This window comes from Leopardus geoffroyi, chromosome C1, assembly GCF_018350155.1.
Source record: "Leopardus geoffroyi isolate Oge1 chromosome C1, O.geoffroyi_Oge1_pat1.0, whole genome shotgun sequence".
Lineage (NCBI taxonomy): Eukaryota > Metazoa > Chordata > Mammalia > Carnivora > Felidae > Leopardus > Leopardus geoffroyi.
The window spans coordinates 156,999,111-157,016,634 of record NC_059328.1 but is presented as its reverse complement, the minus strand read 5'-3'; the positions used below and the strand labels follow the sequence as shown (position 1 = coordinate 157,016,634).

The window sequence follows — 17,524 nt, the reverse complement described above, 5'->3', positions numbered from 1 at the left end:
CAAAAGAGGATTGCAACTGCAAAGGAACCAGAGTAGAGGAGAAACCAGTTCAGTTCTCTTTTGAAATGCCATATTCTTGGTCTAGCAATCTGTATTTCATGCAGTGAAGTACTGGTACGGTTTTAATAGATTCACATGAAAATATTTTTAAGTTTTTAATTTTCATTTGGATTAATTATCAAGTGATGTGTCATTGTGCTAAGAACTAGAGGGAAGAAAATTAATCCATTTTGAATCCAAACAAAGAGGTTGAAAACTACTGGGTGGTGGTTATGAGGGTGTTCACTTTTTAATTACTTGTTCTACAGTACATATATATTTTATGTACTTTATGTTACTTTTTTTTTCTTTTTACTAGAAAAGGGAAAAAGAGACGTAGGAATCTGGTCATTTCCTTTTCAGATCTGGGCTTCCTCACTCCCTCAAAGTTCAAATTGATTCAGTTAACATTAATTGTGTGCCTACTATGTGTCCCAGGTGTTGTGACGGGGAGTCCTCAATGAACAAGAGGCAGATTGTTCAGAATGTGGATATTTAAGACATGAGAGTCTATAATATTTGACTTTGTTCTTAAATATGTGTAGATTGAATGTCTTGGTTGAATGTATTCATAGGAGTAAGAGATTTTTTAACCTATGGAGATTTTAGGGGTGGGAGAGATTCAATTTATCTCTGTTTCCAGATGTTGAACTCTGCTTTGGAACGACTAAACCTCTGAACAAAAACCCAGAAGGATGCTTATGAAATAGCAAGGGTTTCGCTTGCCCTGGCCAGTTACACATCTATGAAGGACTGATTCACTGCCCTGGGTTAACAAATAAGAGCTCTTTTAAACAATCTCTGTTCTTCTCACACTTCTGCTTCAGCTTATATATCTAGTAGATAAATAGGGAAAAAAGCCTTGCTTTAGAGTAGTGCCAAAACAACACCCCGGGAATGAATAAAATAAAAATAAAGACATATATAAAGAAGAGGAAATGCTTTGAAGGCATTGACTTGAAGTGCATTCTTCCAGGAATACCTGTCGAACCTGTGATTGTATTTCTAACTTTTATAAGTGTATTCTTTTTTTTTTTTTTTTATGTCATTTCCTCAAGGAGGGAATATGATGATGACAGTGGCAATGTTCTGGGGGAAATGGTGCTTTGTATTAATCCAGCATCATCATCTGAAAATCTATCTTTTGCTGTAGAAGAAAAAAAAATTACTACAATTCAAAGTTGAATTTTGTTTTCATTCCTGAGAACAGGTTCCACTATCACTAGGTGACCACTATTTCACACTATTTTTTATTACTTTTTAATCTGGAGAAGTTATCTAGAGTCTTGGAACACTGCTGCCAAGAAATGCCCTGATGAGAGAGATTGTTCACAACGAGTTAGAGGTCAAATAGCCACACATAATATTGAATTATAAAGCCCCCTACTGAGCTCCAAGTTCAAATATGCTGTATCCCAAACCCTGTCTCAAGTTCATGCAATAGTAAAAATATTAACACCGTAACATGAATGCCAAGACATGGGTGGCATCCTTATCCTCTTTTTCTTCTCTTTGCAGAACATTCAGTTATTATCACATATTTCTTAAGCATCCTGATGCACCAATGATAAGAAATTAGAGTCATACTTATTAGGCTGCCTAAGAAACTACTGGGGAAGCCAGAGGAATGCAAGTGTCAACTGCTATTCTTTAGAGGGGCCTGTGTCTTAATACATTCAAAAGGTAAAATTAATCTGGTAATAAAAGATAATTTCCTTACGTCTGAGAGGAATACGATAAGAACTAAAAAGAAGTTTAGCATTTCATTTTATCTCAGACCAAAAAGGGTGACTGTGAGGTTGTGGTCTGATTTTTGGCAGGTCCTTCTTGTCATTTTAATGCATGACATTGTCCTTGATTATGTACTTGCTCAGCATGTTACAGGTAGTAGGTTGGCCTGATTATTACTGAGGACAATAGCTGCTGTGATATCCAGCTTTCTTCATTCATCAGAACAATTCACTCTCCCTTACCATGGTCCCTACACTCTCAGTGATTCGCAGAAGTGTCACTGTCATTGTAATTCCAGGCATGTTAATATTATAAATTGCAGCCTCCAGTCAAAAATTAGTTCCTTTTATTTAGTATGAAATGGGGTCTCTTACTTTAATCAGAAACTTAAACAAGTATAAATTTTCTCCCTCTGGTCTAAAACAATCCCATAGCAGAAACAAATTTTTGTGGTTATTATATGTGTTTAACTTTTCATGTGAAGTAAACTAAGCATGGCTGTATCCTTAAATGAACTCTCAAGTCCCTCTCTAATGACCTTCCTGGCTGTTAATTAATCTTTCAAACTAACACTGTGGGTTGAGACTCCAATGATGATAGAAAGACTTCGAGTGCTGTCATGTATTTTTCATACTTTGCTTTTCCCAGGAGTAAACTTAAGTAAACAAACCCTCAAAATGGTGTCTCAGCTACAATAGCATCCTTATAGGCCTAGATGAACATAAAATCAATGCCAATCTATAGAAATTCTATGCTTTCCCATTACAACAGGATATGTGTTTTGCAAGATAACAGAGTAGCTTATTACAGACATGGTGGCAATTGTCTCTTAGCACATGGGCCTGCCTCAGTCTTCCCCAACATGGTTGTCTTTGGCTTCCTGTCAGGATGGACCAAAAAGTGCAGTGGCTCAGGCCAGCACAGCAGGCCAAAGCTGTCACTGTGTTCTTGGGTTGTGGCCATGGCCCTGCCAACTTGCTCCAAACAACTAGTGCTCAGTCGGAGCTTCCTGGCCTCCACTTCCTCCTTTTTTGCTTTCTATGGTACTTTATGGATTCTTTCATTTTAATATGTAGGTTGCATTAGAAAATATATGGCTATTCTTCAGTAAGGTCTCTCATGTATGCCAGGCTGTACGTTAAGTGATTTATGTATCATAATATCATGCAAGCAAAGAATTACTATACCTGCATTCCAGTTCTCCACAGAGCACTAGGCTGTGTGGCTATTGAGCTCATTTCTAGGGCATCTTTACTTCCCTGTATATTCTCAGTACAAAGCTGTACTTTAAAACAAGGAAACCGAAGCCTAGGGAAGTTAAGGTTACCCAGCTAGCAAAAACACCCCAAAACCAAAAACCAACCAAACAAAAAAAACCCAAAGTATAATCTAAAGCTCATGCTCTTATGCTTTCAACAATAGCCAAAGTATGCAAAGAGCTCAAATGTCCATCAACTGATGAATGGATAAAGAAGATGTGGTTTATATATACAATGGAATACTACTTGGCAAGGAGAAAGAATGAAATCCTGCCAGTTGCAACAACATGGATGGAACTGGAGGGTATTATGCTAAGTGAAATAAGTCAGTCAGAGAAAGACAGATATCATGTGTTTTCACTCATATGTGGAACTCGAGAAACCTCACAGAAGAACATGGGGGAAGGGAAGCGAAAAAAAAAAGTTTCAAACAGAGAGGGAGGCAAACCATAAGAGACTCTTAAATACAGAGAACAAACTTAAGGTTGATGGGGGGTTTGGGGGAGGCGGAAAATGGGTGATGGGCATTGAGGAGGGCACTTGTTGGGATGAGCACTGGGTGTTGTAGGTAAGTGATGAATCATGGGAATCTACTCCCAAAGCTAAGAGGACACTGTATACACTGTATGTTAGCTAACTTGACAATAAATTATATTTTAAAATAATTAAAAAAAATAAAGCTCATGCTCTTAGCCATTGTCATATGCTGCTGCTCTTAGTGGCTTCCATTCTGTCTTTTGCTACTAGTCTGTGTGCACCTTGAGAATGGGGGCAGGGTTTTAGTCAATCATTCTCTCCTTTGTGTTTGGCACAATGTTGGAATTTAGTGGTTATATTCATGCTTGTGCTCATCTTTTCAAAGAATCTATTATTTGTTATGCCCAAAGCAAAAGCTCAGTCCCCCAGAGCCAGTTGACCGTTTAGAAAACATTTTTGGAGAGCTTATTCATCTTTGCTGGAGAAAAGGTGCTACAAAGCTGAGGACCCATCATACCTAAAGGTTCTCTCTCTATAGAGTATCCACAAGTACACTGTGCTCAGGTGGACATGTTTTGTTGCAGGTAACAAATCTCTTTGGGCCACAGCTGACTGAGTTGGGGATCTGAATGTGGCCATCTCTGGACTGTGACCTATGAGAAAAATCAATGTGAAAGCCCTGTATAATAATTAAATGAATCAAATCCACTCTTTGAGAATTTGAATGTGAGACACACAGAGAAGGCACTAATACTGAGTTATACGTTAGAAAAATGCACCAAAGAGGTCAGGAGACGACAGATGAGGGTGTTGAAGTTTGGGTAGAGGGAAGAGGCAGGAGTGGAGGCAGCCAAGTCAGTGAGAAGGATGGGGTCTCTGTGTGACTCACCAGAGTTGTTGGAGTGTCCCCAGTGAAGACCAGGAAGCACTAGGTTGCAGACTGTTCAGCCTGCCTCCTGGGCTTCCGTCCTTCCATTGTACCCCCATCACTGTCTCATAGCCTACTGCTGAGGCAGGGGTGGGGGGTGGGTGGGAATAAAAAATGGTGAAAACACATGATCTCAATCTTTAAGGAGCTATGATCTAATGAGGCAGATGCAGATGTTCATAGGTGATTATAATCTAAGGCTAAATATGCTTGGATGGACTGGACTATATACCAAAGGGCTCTCTAAAAGGATCTCCTGGGACATTGTTACATGTTCTCATTACAGGCCTGTATGACAGAGCTGGGGATGGAGGGAAAGGAGAGAAAGGAAAGGGTGGGATCTGGAAAGACTAAAAAAGCAAAAACCTGTTATAATTCTGTTCCCATTTGAATTTACATATTTCAGTAATTGCCTGCAGTGCTAAAAGAGAACCTACCCTTTTTATTAATACCGTGTTTAATAAAAAACTATCTCTTAGTATATTTTGGGTGAGTTCAGTGCTCATCAGAGTTAGGGACAAATAGCAAATGAGCTATAGCACTGCACAATGAGGAGGGGCACTGTGCCAATGTCTTCAATTCTGGGCTGGGGGAATTTGCTCCTCTTTCATCTGAATTATGAGCTGGCTTTATAATGTGCACTCTGGATGTCCCAGCACTGGACCTGGCCCACATTTACAAAGTAAATAGGAAATCAAATCAAATCAACCACAGGCTGCGCTTTGGATATACAAGGCCTGGATAAGAAGGGGCCCTTCTCTCCTTTTCAGACTGTGGTCAGTCCAGTCCTAAAATTTTGAGGGAGAAGGCCATGACCTTCCAGAAACTTAACTGGTCATTCTTTTCCAGCCCATGACCAAGATACCTATACAATCAAGGTCACTGAAAGATAGCTTTGAGAAACAGTATATCTCGTTCCTCTACACTTCTAGGTCATAAGGGTTGTAGAGTTGGCCTATAGAGTAGTGATTCTGTCTGGATAGGTAGACTAGGATGCTATTACACATAACCCATTATTACCCTGAACTAAATGGTCATGAAAGCAAATTATGTCCCTCAAGCTAATAACAGCTTACACTTTGTGAATGCTCATGGAGTGCCAGGCCCCTTGAAGACAGGTCTTATTCTTTACCATTTCCACTGAGGTGAGGGTGATAATAACTATTATTAGTCCCACATTACAGATGAGGAGAGGGATACTTGAGAAAATAAGTAACTTGTCCCAAACAATATGGCTGACACGTGGCCAAGTGATGGGATTTGAACCCACTTATTTGGACCTGAGAGGTTGCTCTATTTTTGGTTTGAGACACTGCTTCCCAGCATTAGAAAGAGCACCTTACTCTCTTACAAAGAGAATGGAGTGAAACCAAAAAGTGTTTGCCTTCTGTAGTAAGTGCCAGGAAATAGGCTGGTTCTTCTGGCTGATTTCGACTCAGGCCCCAAGATCCTCTTGGATATCTACATCATGTCTTTCTCTTTACACTTCTGGAATTCTCCTGCAGTGATTATGTTTTGTCATCTCTTCAGAGGTTCTCTGATTGGAACTCATCAACAGAGAGCAGTGATGTGAAATGATTTCTTCTGCCTCCCAAAGCTTAGCCATGCACTAGTTTAGTCCATAAGCAAAGCAATGCATATTTCAAATTCCATTCCCGGAGTAGCCACAGTCTGTAGTTTTATCCTGCTGAGCCAAATTAATTAGAGATGAATATCATAATAGAACAGCATTGATCGTAGCATATCACTAAGAAGTGTTGGTCTCTGTTAATTAACATGATTTGCCATCAGCACTCAGTATATTTATATACAATCAGCATGGGTATTTGTCCACACAAACCAATACATTTTTCAGTAGTGGCAGAACTTACCTCAGAAATGGTCCATATGCTCAAATGCTTGTTCGCTTTACCTCTCCCTGACTCCTGCTTATCACACACATTGGTGGCCTAATTGCTCCTATATGGCTGCTTCAAAACATAATGTGTAACCTTTGGAAAATCTGAATACTTGGAAGTGGAGAAATAAAAATTGTTGATATAAGTGTGAGAGGCATCTTGGGCGGCAGGCTAAGAGAAAATTTCTAGGCAAGTCCAGCCTGCCTATAATCTCCCTTTCCCCTTCAAAATCTGAATATTTCTCTTATGTTCATGTAGGTCTAACACTATGCTATACTGTTTGCCATTTTGACAATTATAAGGCAAATGTTTCCTGGGAAGCTAGAGGGTTATAGGTCATTTATCTACTTAATCAAATTTGTTCAAATTTCTTTCTATTACATTTAGTGCAGAAATATTTATTTTAGGAAAGTGAGTTTTAGGTATAAATTTTGTAGCCCAGGGTCATTCTTGAATGCAGAAAAGAGATAAAATTCTTCGTCTCCTCCTCCTCTTCCAGAGAGCTTCATGGGGGCATCCTCCCTCTGTGACTTAGCTGGGTAATTTAATCCATACCCAGCTTTAGCTATGCCATGGACTAAACAGCCTTCTGTGAACTGGCTTCAGCAGTTAAGCACTGCATTTAACATGGTTTTTAGAGGAAACTATACATTGAATGTTGAACATCTAAGTTACAAACCAACCTCTGGAACAGAATCTATTTGAAATTGGGGATGGTCTGTGCCTGCCCCCAGGGCGTTTCTTGCCCCTCCACCCAGCAACACACTCATCAGACACTGACTATTCGAGTGTGGAAATGTACATCAAACCAGAAGGCTTATATGAAGCACATGACTCCGTACACAAAGCCAAAACATCTGGATGAACTGTAGACTACGCTATCCAGATGTTTTAAAATAATTAGTAGGGCAGGCAATACATTTGTGTGATTGACATTTTTACCTTAAAATTTTTTTTTTTTTTTATTGAGCAGCCCCAGTCTTTGTAAATGCAGTGTCACTCACTAAAATGTGCCTTTATTCTTGAGAAGCAGGGAGTGTTGAACTCAGTGGGGGCATTAAAGACTATGGGGGATTAGCTCCGGGTTGTCTTGTAAGATATGGACTTTGTGTGGATCAGGAAAAGAGGAGCAAGGTGAGCAGCCCGGCTATATATATTCCTTTTTATCCTTTCCCTCCGTTTTGGCACTCTACTCTGGATCGGCGGCTTGATCTCAGCTCTGATTTCAGCTATTTTAAGCCTCTTAACGTTCAGTCTTCTTTCTTATATGTGTCCTATGAAATCTGATTCAAAAGCAGGATGTACTCTTTACAGTTTTTCTCAAAATATGATCAAGGCCACAAGCATAGGAACGCATTGGATATTTAGTGTGAATGCTGATTCATGGGCCTTTTTGGCTCCTCTGACTCAGAGTCTCTGGAGACTATGTACTGATGTCTTTTAAATAAACTTTCTAGGTGACTCTGGTGCAGACTTATGAAAACTGCTGCCTTGTTCTGACTATTGTGTTCATGAAACTTTCACTCTTCAGTTTTATTAATCTATAGAATTTAGAAATCAAAGTGATGTAGGCAAAGTTATAAATCTAAGTATCAGGGTTTTTCTAAAAATGTAATGTAAGCAATTTAGGAACTTGATAACATTTCATCATAGATACTTGCTCTAGAATCTATTCTTAAACGTGTTGGGCATTTTTCTATCTGAAAACTGATTTCCATAGAAGATCAATAGGGGAATATTTACACTGCCAATATGGTAACCATTTATTATTTTATTTTTACAAAATCCTTGCCTCTAAGCCATTGGCATTCAAAACAAATCATTCCTTCATTAGCCATAATGATACTTTATCGCCTTTGTTCTGAAGTATTCATTTTATTTCCATTATCCCTATTGTATGAAGCAGGCACAAAACTAGCAAACCCCAGTTCATCACAGTGCAAATTGAACAGAGAGACTAAATAAATGCAATCTGATGGGTTTCCCTTTCAGATTAGCAACCAGAAGAGTTCATCTTCTCTAAGAGCCCCTTCCAAAATCATTGATAAGCTAGTATATTGCTATTAAGCTAATTACCAGGTGAGTTGTTTGGCCTAAAGACAAACCACCTGAGAAGTGAATTTTTTTCCACATTTTCATGGGAAGGACAAAAGGAGATTGTGGTGACACAGTGCATTTTAGAACCTTTGCAGGATGCTGGCTCAGTGGCACTCCTAGAAGTGAAAAAAGCTCCATGAAGGTGTTTTTAGTGTCTGAACTCAACTCTCTGCATGAAAAATGGAAGGAGGTTAAACAAGTGGCTTACGGACAAGGAACATCAAAGCTGGACCCAGGTTTTACTTCTCAGCAGGGTGTATGGTTGGGTTTCACCTGCTGGTCGATGATTCCCTTAGCCTAGCATGGTTTTAGACCAAGAGCCTGCACGCACTGAGGGACCTGGGACTTGCCAAGCAGTTTCTGTAGAGGCGCATGGCTCTGGGTATTCCTCTAGTCTGGACAAGTGTGAATGGCCTTTGCTTTTACCTTAGGTTTCCTATTTTTTTCTCTTTACTTACAATGAGTGCCATTCACACTCCTGTTTCAAACTTGGGTGTCTAGTTGGATTTTGGCTCTCGGTTTCCAAGAAATAGCCCCTCTTTCCAACGCTCTACATGCAGTAGGACCTTCATCAACACTGATGGGCTGCCTGGCATATGATTATTTTCCAGAATTAGCCTTTTATATATAGGTAGGTACATATTCTAACTTGGATCCAGACCCTACTTTTCACATGTAGATTTATCCTGGGAGTCGAGGGTGCTGAATACAATGGGCACTGCATTTTAGCTGTCTCATCTCTCCTGGCTCACTGAAGAAGCATCTCAGTTCTGTTTATCTCAAATTCAGCAACTCTCCTGTCAAACAGTGGCTCCCCAAATGAGGTTACCAAAAAGCCATGTGACTAAAGTGTCAGTCCTAGTGTTTCCAATTATTGTAAGGTGCTGAACTGAATCTTTTTTTTTTTCTTTTTAGAGTTTTGTTCAAGAGATGTTAATTTCTTAGAACTCAAATGCACTTTCCTCTCAGGCAAATTTTTCTGGAGAGGCACTAACTGAGAAACTAAAGGGTGGCTATTATTCTCCATTGATGACAAAGCCTGCAGTTTATTAAAGAACAAACAGAGTATCTCTTTTTGGAAATAAGCCTACACAAATGGTATACAAAGTCATATGGGTCTCCTCATGACTATAAAAGCAATATGTTTTACATTTACACAGCCTTTACACGATTAATATCAAGCATTCTTCTTTACTTTCATTTGTAAGTACATAGAAATTCTTAGTATAAAAAGTAGAAATGTTTTATGAATGTTTAAAGATACACATAAAGGTTAAAAGTACTGCTCTCTTTATTTTTAAAAAATTCTACAATAAAATAACTCAACTTGAAAGGTCTACCGAACATAATACCTATTATGCTGTTCATTGTTTCCACTTCTCATCTTGAAAATACTCCCATTTTCAAGTAAAATTCTCACTGCATCTTTTAAAATCTTTTACAATGTAAAAGTTCTTTATGTGCAAAAAAAAAAAAAAAGGTAGACGATATGACTTTCAGTAGCTAAGACTCTCATGGAAGAATGCAGTGTTAGGCCTTAGTGTCTGATTTTCCTGTGGAGGTATAAAATAGACTTCATAAAGAAAGAATCCATTTCTGGGCCTTGTAGCTTTTGTCCAATGTGGGCATAATGCCTCTGGCCCTATGTCAGCAGCCACCAATTCTTGGGTCTTGACAATACCCTTCCTAAGCCTCTGCAGTGCTCTCTGCAGCCACGTACCTGATTTGTAGATCAGAAACTTGGTCACACACTCCTGTGGTGCCTTAATTAAATCTTACAATACCCCAGGAATTAGGTCGCCTGAGAAAAACTTGGGTGTCTAAGTTAGCTATTGAATCATACAAGTTTCCATTTCCCTGAATGTCTCATCAATCATTCCTTGCTTTTTCCCTTACCTTTACCTCCACCGGCTGCCCCAACAGCTCTATCCCAACACAGATACCTTTTATCAGTCCAAAGTGGTGTCTACCAAACAGTCCAATATCCTTACTGGGACTGACTCTCTTCTAGTCTACTATCTACTAGGCTGGAGTACCATTATATTGATGACTCCTACTTCCTTAAGCTCTTGGATGGATTTTTATTTGGAATGGAAACATTGGCAAGAACTTCTCCCCAGCCCAGCTTCCCTCCTTTACTCCCATTTCAGCGTACCCCACCCCACGTTATTTTTATCTGGGAAAACATACTGGGTGGGTTTCACTGTCTGGTGTCTCTACCAGGTCTCAGATGGTCCTCTTTTGCCTTCTATTGAAGCACTTGTTGCCTCAGGCCCTGAAGGCCTTAAGTAAGGGTTTGCTGGTATTAGGACATATTTTAAATAACTTCTTAGTATCCACATGAACTCTAATAATTTGTATGGACAAGCAAAGCAAATTTATGTGGTTACTCAGATCCCCAAGGGGCTGGTACCTGATACTAAGGGTTAGCAAATTATGGCACACAGGGCAAATCTATCCTGTTCCTTGTTTTTGTAAATACAGTTTTATTTGAACACAACCACGATCATTGTTTATTAATTTACCTGTTTTCCTCACATAATAGCAGAATTGAGTAGTTGTGACAGAGACTGTATAGCTCAAAAGCCAAAATATTTACTATCTGACCCTTTATAAAAATGTTTGCCAACCTCCACCTTATGCACATCCATTACTTCATCTCCCTGCTTGGATCCTAAATCGAGTTCTTCCAGTTACTGAGGTACCAACTTGGTTGAATTCCAAATTATTTTCACCAAAAGGGATAAAATCTCTTTTCAAATCAGTGGCATCCAACTAAAAACATTAGTATCTGTAGGGGGTAAAATTCCCCTGCAAAGCTAAGCTCAAAGGCTTCTAGAAGAAATTACTTAAAAAATGCAGCCTAGAGAGTAGCAAACTTGAGATAAATTATTAACAATTATTGCAGTCCAGTAGGAATTCAGAAATACTGGTGCTGTCTTTGCAGTTCATTTACTCTGACCACACCCTGCTGCTGGAGGAATTCAACCTCACTGTTTTGGAGAGAGAATTAGCATTGATTTTTCTACCATTAAATAAAATATTACAAAGGCATGCTTATAAATGATTACATCACCAAGGCTTGCAAATAGACAAGATAAACATTTTTTTTCTTAAGCTCATTTGCTAAATTGAACCTAAGAGAAAGAAAGCAAAATTTCTCATGTAAATCAAATGACATTTCGTTTCACAAAGTAGTCTTTCTACAAGGTTACACATAGGACTACTAAAATTTAAAATGGCTGAAGGAAAGGGTTTTACATTCTGTTGTGCCAAGTTTTATTTTTTCCTCTGCACTGATTAAAATAAAGGAGTTATCATGTCAATGGGCAGAGCCCGTTACATTGCTTTTATCAAATGCAAGGAGGTATAAATACAAACTGTAAAGTAGAAGAGAAAAGATCATGACTCATTGTCTGACAGCAAAGCTATTAAACACAATCAAAGACTAACAGTGAACTCATGTTACCTTTCAACACATTGCTAAAAAATCCTTTTTGCTATAAAACTAGCATAAAGTATCACAATCCTGCCACTGCTGTTGGAAAAACTTGGTTTCAGGCATTTAAAACAACTTCAAGACTGCGAAGGAAGAGGAGTTACTTACCATGGGATAAGTCACACTGCATTTAGTCTGGACACAAGGCCCCTCAAATCATAATCAATAAGTGATTAAAAGTTGATCTTTCAGGGCATTATATAAATTTTAGGACACTTATTGGTAATTAAAATAGTTCGTTGACTGAAGGCAGATTCACATATGTTAACGACAAAGTCAATGTTGCCTCTTACAAAACACAAGGACAATGATTTATTCTCAGGAAGTCCATTGGACTATGAGGTAAGGTACGTGGTTCTATATTGAGAAGTGAAAATCCTGCCCATGGTGTAGGATTCCTGGACCTTGAATGAAAGGAACAGATGGGCAGGTGGATGTGACGTGTAGGTCCAAGAGAAGAGATATGACAATCCACAAGAGCCCTGAGCATTACCTGAAAAAGCCTACTTATTTTCTGCTTATCAGTCCTTTAAAGACACGTGTTCTCAAAATCCACTTGTTATAATTCATCAGTCTATGAAAACTGTTGTGAACCAAAGGACTTTTAGGAGTTCTGAGGGAAGCTTAATCATGACTATTTAAAAGTTGAAGCTAGGCTTCTAAGGCCAGCCGCTGGCGAGCCTTACAAAAATACATGTAATTTAGCTTGTCTGGCCTACCAGTGTTTTATTTATGCCCTCTGGACTCCAGGTTCTAGAGCACCAATTTCCACTTGACTCTCCATGTACACTCAGCATGGAGCCTGGAACGCAATAGTTAGTTAATAAATGCACATGGTCTAGATGACCACAAGAATAATTCTCATCACCTTTTATTAAGCAATGTGAAAACACAAAGATAGAGATAGTGACTTGTCCAAGGAAGACTGGTTTTGGTTGCCAATATCCACTCAACTTCTGGCCCAATAAATTTGACCTCAAGCTTTCCTCCCATATCTTCCATAAAAGTAAGTCACAGACACTAACATTTATTGTAGGGTCCAAAGTGACTAAGTTATTATAGAATTCAGGCTTCACACCCTAATATCAATACCTGCCTCTGGCTCCTTTTAATTTGTTGTTCATTAAGTTTCTCCTTCCGAAATTCCGGATCATCTACTTCCACATACTGTTTCACTTTGAACCTTCCCTTAGCCATGGTACCATCTGCTACTTTAGCTCAAAAGTCCCTGCTCTAACAACTAGCACTTTGGCACTTCCTGACTGACCCCCAACTCTAATCTACTATGACAAAGAGAGAACCTGACCAGAAGGAATAATCTGGGGAAAAACTTCAACAGATATTTTAATTTCTGTTTCCTTCCTTGAAGCCTAGTGGATCTTTGAGAATTTTTAGCAAAGGTAGGTAGAGAGAACTCTTCTCAATGATAAATATCCAAAATTTTCTAGGTAACTCTCATCTTACTGGGTAACCGATGGCTTTTCTTGGGTAATCTGCATGAAAGGAATTGTCACCCCCAACTGCCAGTCTTTACAGCAATAGCTGAACAGGTTATTTATCATTAAATATTTTATCACTAAATATCACTAAAGGGTTGAGGATTATGTAACACTCTCCATATACCACGCTGTGCTTCATCTGTACTTCCCAAAGAGCTCACATCACTGCTTACCTTGTGTTATATTTATTATTTTATTTCTTTCTTGCAGTACTTTGGTAGCTAACTGAGGACAGCTCTTTTGATTTTCTTACTCATTGTATTTCCCAGAACATCAGCAATGAACCTTGTACAGAAAAGACACTAGAAATGCCTACTAAATGTAAGACAAGAAAACAGAAGCATATGCAAACTTACCCAATTCTAGTTTGGTGAAATGAATAATTAACCATTGTATTGAAATGAGCTTCTTCAGAGTGGCCAAAATGAACAAATCAGGAGACTATAGATGCTGGAGAGGATGTGGAGAAACAGGAACCCTCTTGCACTGTTGGTGGGAATGCAAATTGGTGCAGCCACTCTGAAAAACAGTGTGGTGTTTCCTCAAAAAATTAAAAATAGACCTACCCTATGACCCAGCAATAGCACTGCTAGGAATTGACCCAAGGGATACAGGAGTACTGATGCATAGGGGCACTTGTACCCCAATGTTTATAGCAGCACTCTCAACAATAGCCAAATTATGGAAAGAGCCTAAATGTCCATCAACTGATGAATGGATAAAGAAATTGTGGTTTATATACACAATGGAGTACTACAGGGCAATGAGAAAGAATGAAATATGGCCCTTTGTCGCAACATGGATGGAACTGGAGAGTGTTATGCTAAGTGAAATAAGCCATACAGATAAAGACAGATACCATATGTTTTCACTCTTATGTGGATCCTGAGAAACTTAACAGAAACCCATGGGGGAGGGGAAGGAAAAAAAAAGAGGTTAGAGTGGAAGAGAGCCAAAGCATAAGAGACTCTTAAAAACTGAGAACAAACTGAGGGTTGATGGGGGGTGGGAGGGAGGGGAGGGTGGGTGATAGGTATTGAGGAGGGCACCTTTTGGGATGAGCACTGGGTGTCGTATGGAAACCAATTTGACAATAAACTTCATATATTGAAAAAATAAAAAAAAAAAGAAATGAGATTCTTGATCAGTTTTTGTACCTAGTTTTAATAGTCATTATCAGACTTTCATATGTATTCTAAACTCTTGTATAAGCAACAAATAACATCTACTTCCCTTGCATCTACCCACACTCCTTCATGCTTTTGATCACCTACAATTTAATTTCTGTTGATGCTTCCTACTTTCGACTATACTTGCCTAATGTGATCCTAAATGAAATTATGCAGGAAACTATGTCTCCTGCTTTAAGTTCATGTGGATATTTTTTTCTTAATTAAAAAAAAATTATACTTGTTAAAAAGGAGGGGCAAAGCGGGAATTAGTTGAGTTTCTCTTAAGCCTCTTCAGCCTCTAGTTGTTGTTTCTCTGCCTGCAATGGTCCTTCTACTGCTCTTTGGACATTCTATGACCCCATTCAGTCCCAAATCTCAAACTGAATCTCTCTAGTTCTCCTTACAAAATATGTTCTTAGTTTAGTTCTGCTGGAAAGATTCCAATATATGAATTAGTCATATGATGTTAATGAATGATAGCAGCTTAAGGCATTTTCTGGCCCAGAGGGATTTGCATTTTGATAAGGGGCAATGCTCTAACCCAAAGGATAAAATTGCTAATGGTAGAACTTAAGTCTTCAGAGATGGCATCAAGGGGTCAGGAAGCCTTCCAACCGTATCATATTGGCTGCCAGCTTCAACAGTGCAGAGGACTTCCACTTTCACAATGCAGTAGCCCTTTATCACCATGAATAATCAAGAAATTATATTCTATGTAAGTCCCAAATGCTGACAATGGCAAATGCAGAACTCATTAAAAAGGGAAAAATGTCAACACAGTGGCTCCAAATAAGTTTTGGACTCGGTGGGAGGAAGAAGGGCAAGAAAGAAAGCAGGAAGGAAGAGAGAAAGGCAGGAAAGGAGAAAGACTGTCAACATAGGGAATGAAAGAAGTATTTCTTTAATCTGAATGTTACTGCAATATATTATAAGGGATCTAGAATGAGTGTATTTTTAACCCATTTCTGAAATCAAATTGTATGTATTAATCCAATTTTTTATGAAATAAAAAGGACTGATTTATAATCTGTGAGGAGGGGAATTCTTAAAAGACACAAGAGATTTAATGACCATTAAATGCAATATGTTAAAATTTAAAAACTAATGCAATATGTTAAAATTTAAAAACTAATTTCATAATTATAGCTCTGTATCTTAAGTTAGTGTATAAGAAGAACACTAATCTTGACAAACAGGTGTCTCAAGACTATTTACCAAATTGTCATTAATTGAAGTGAATAACCAATTTGTCCTTGCTAAGAATGGTGAAAAAGGAGTCCTGTAGTCGTATATTTTTGAAGAAATTCAATAAGAAATGCATTTGCTCAATAGCAGGAGAATTCAGCTGTATTTGTGGAACACATGACTTTTTGATCTTTTTGGAAAAAAAAATCACACACTCACAGAACATGGTGTTGGCCTTTCATTAGGTCATGCATACCCTCTTACAGATGTGTGTAAAAGTCAGGAGAGGGCTTGAGAGATGAACCCACAAGAAATAAATCAACGAAGGGAGTTTCCAAATGCATTACTGCACTGACTCTTAAGTTTCTTAACTAAACTTTGAAACTTTATAAAGATATCATTTTATTTCCTTTAAAAATAAAAATGAATGAAACAAGTGATGAGAGTTAAAATTTCTTCTAAAGTAAAAAATTCAGTTAATTGTACAGATTGAGTTTTAAAGAAATTCTAAAGCAAACAGAATAATAAGAATGATGGTTATTAATTTAAGTTACTTGGAAAAAACTGATCTGTCTCTTGAATCTTTGAAATGACTCTACCACTCCTTAAACTATCCTTTGCTTCTCTATTTCCATTCATAACCAATTTATGAGATTCAGCAGATTCAATGCAGATGAAGACTTAGATCTGATATAATTATGTACATGCAAGAAGATGAAGATTATTAGAGAGAATATAAGAGACATGGAGAATAATATCAGAATACTAATCACATATACATATATATATGTAGTCCAGTTAGAGAGACTGGAGGTCTCATCACTGGAGGTGATGCAATAATTAAATTCAATATTTGGTTGAAAAATTTTCTGAACTGATGGAAAACATGACTGCACACATAAAGGAAACACACAATATGCCAACAAAATAAATTTTTATAAATATACACCTAGACAGAGCCAGTGAAACTGAATATTAAAGATAAAGAGAAGATCTTTAACATAGCCAGAAGGAAAAGACAGAACAACTTTAAAGGCTAAAAATTTGACAGTAAGATTCTCAACAATATTAGAACCTGTAAGCCAATAGAATAAAATCCTCAAAGTGCTGAGAAAAATAATTTTCAATATAAATATAAAAACTACCTTTTAAGAATGAGGATAAAATAGGTGCATTTTCATTTAAAAAACAAACAAACAACAAAATAGAGTTTCTAATAATAGGTGATTATGAAGAGAATACTGAAGTTTTATACTTCTTAGAAGATGGCAAGTGATCTCAAAGAGAGAAATGCAAGGAGCAATGGTGAGAAGAAACTGTTTGATAAGCAGATATATCTAAATAAACATTGTTTCTATAAATAACCATAATCATCATTAATGTAGGGAATAAAAGAGAAAAGATAAACCATAAGGTGAAAGTTAGGAGAGAGACTAAGCAATAATCAACATTAAATATTTCAAGATCCTCATATAGTTTTAGGACAGGGTTAATATACTAATTAACATTAGACTTTATTAAGTATGCATGGTAAAATTTTTAAGACAACCACTAAGATACTGTAAATAAAATAACTTCCAAACCAGTAGATGGAAAACAATGTAATAATAAAAACATATTCTCTGAGAATCCAAAATATAAGGGCTCAAGAGGGGGGGTGGAGAGGCAGAGAAAAAGTGTTGAGAAAAAATGATAAAAAGAAAAAGTTAAAGCATATTAGTAACTACAATACATGTAAAT

The 17,524-nt window shown here is 37.8% G+C and overlaps 1 protein-coding gene across 2 annotated transcripts in view; it reads right to left on the bottom strand.

Annotated features, from left to right (window-relative positions):
• Nucleotides 1-13,898, bottom strand: part of B3GALT1 (beta-1,3-galactosyltransferase 1) — a 95,014-nt gene extending 81,116 nt beyond the window's left edge. For both annotated transcript variants that reach the window (XM_045480085.1, XM_045480084.1), the window contains exon 1: nucleotides 13,784-13,898. The gene's annotated coding sequence lies outside the window, so the exon portion shown is untranslated. The remainder of the gene's footprint in view (nucleotides 1-13,783) is intronic.
• Nucleotides 13,899-17,524: the final 3,626 nt, after the last annotated feature.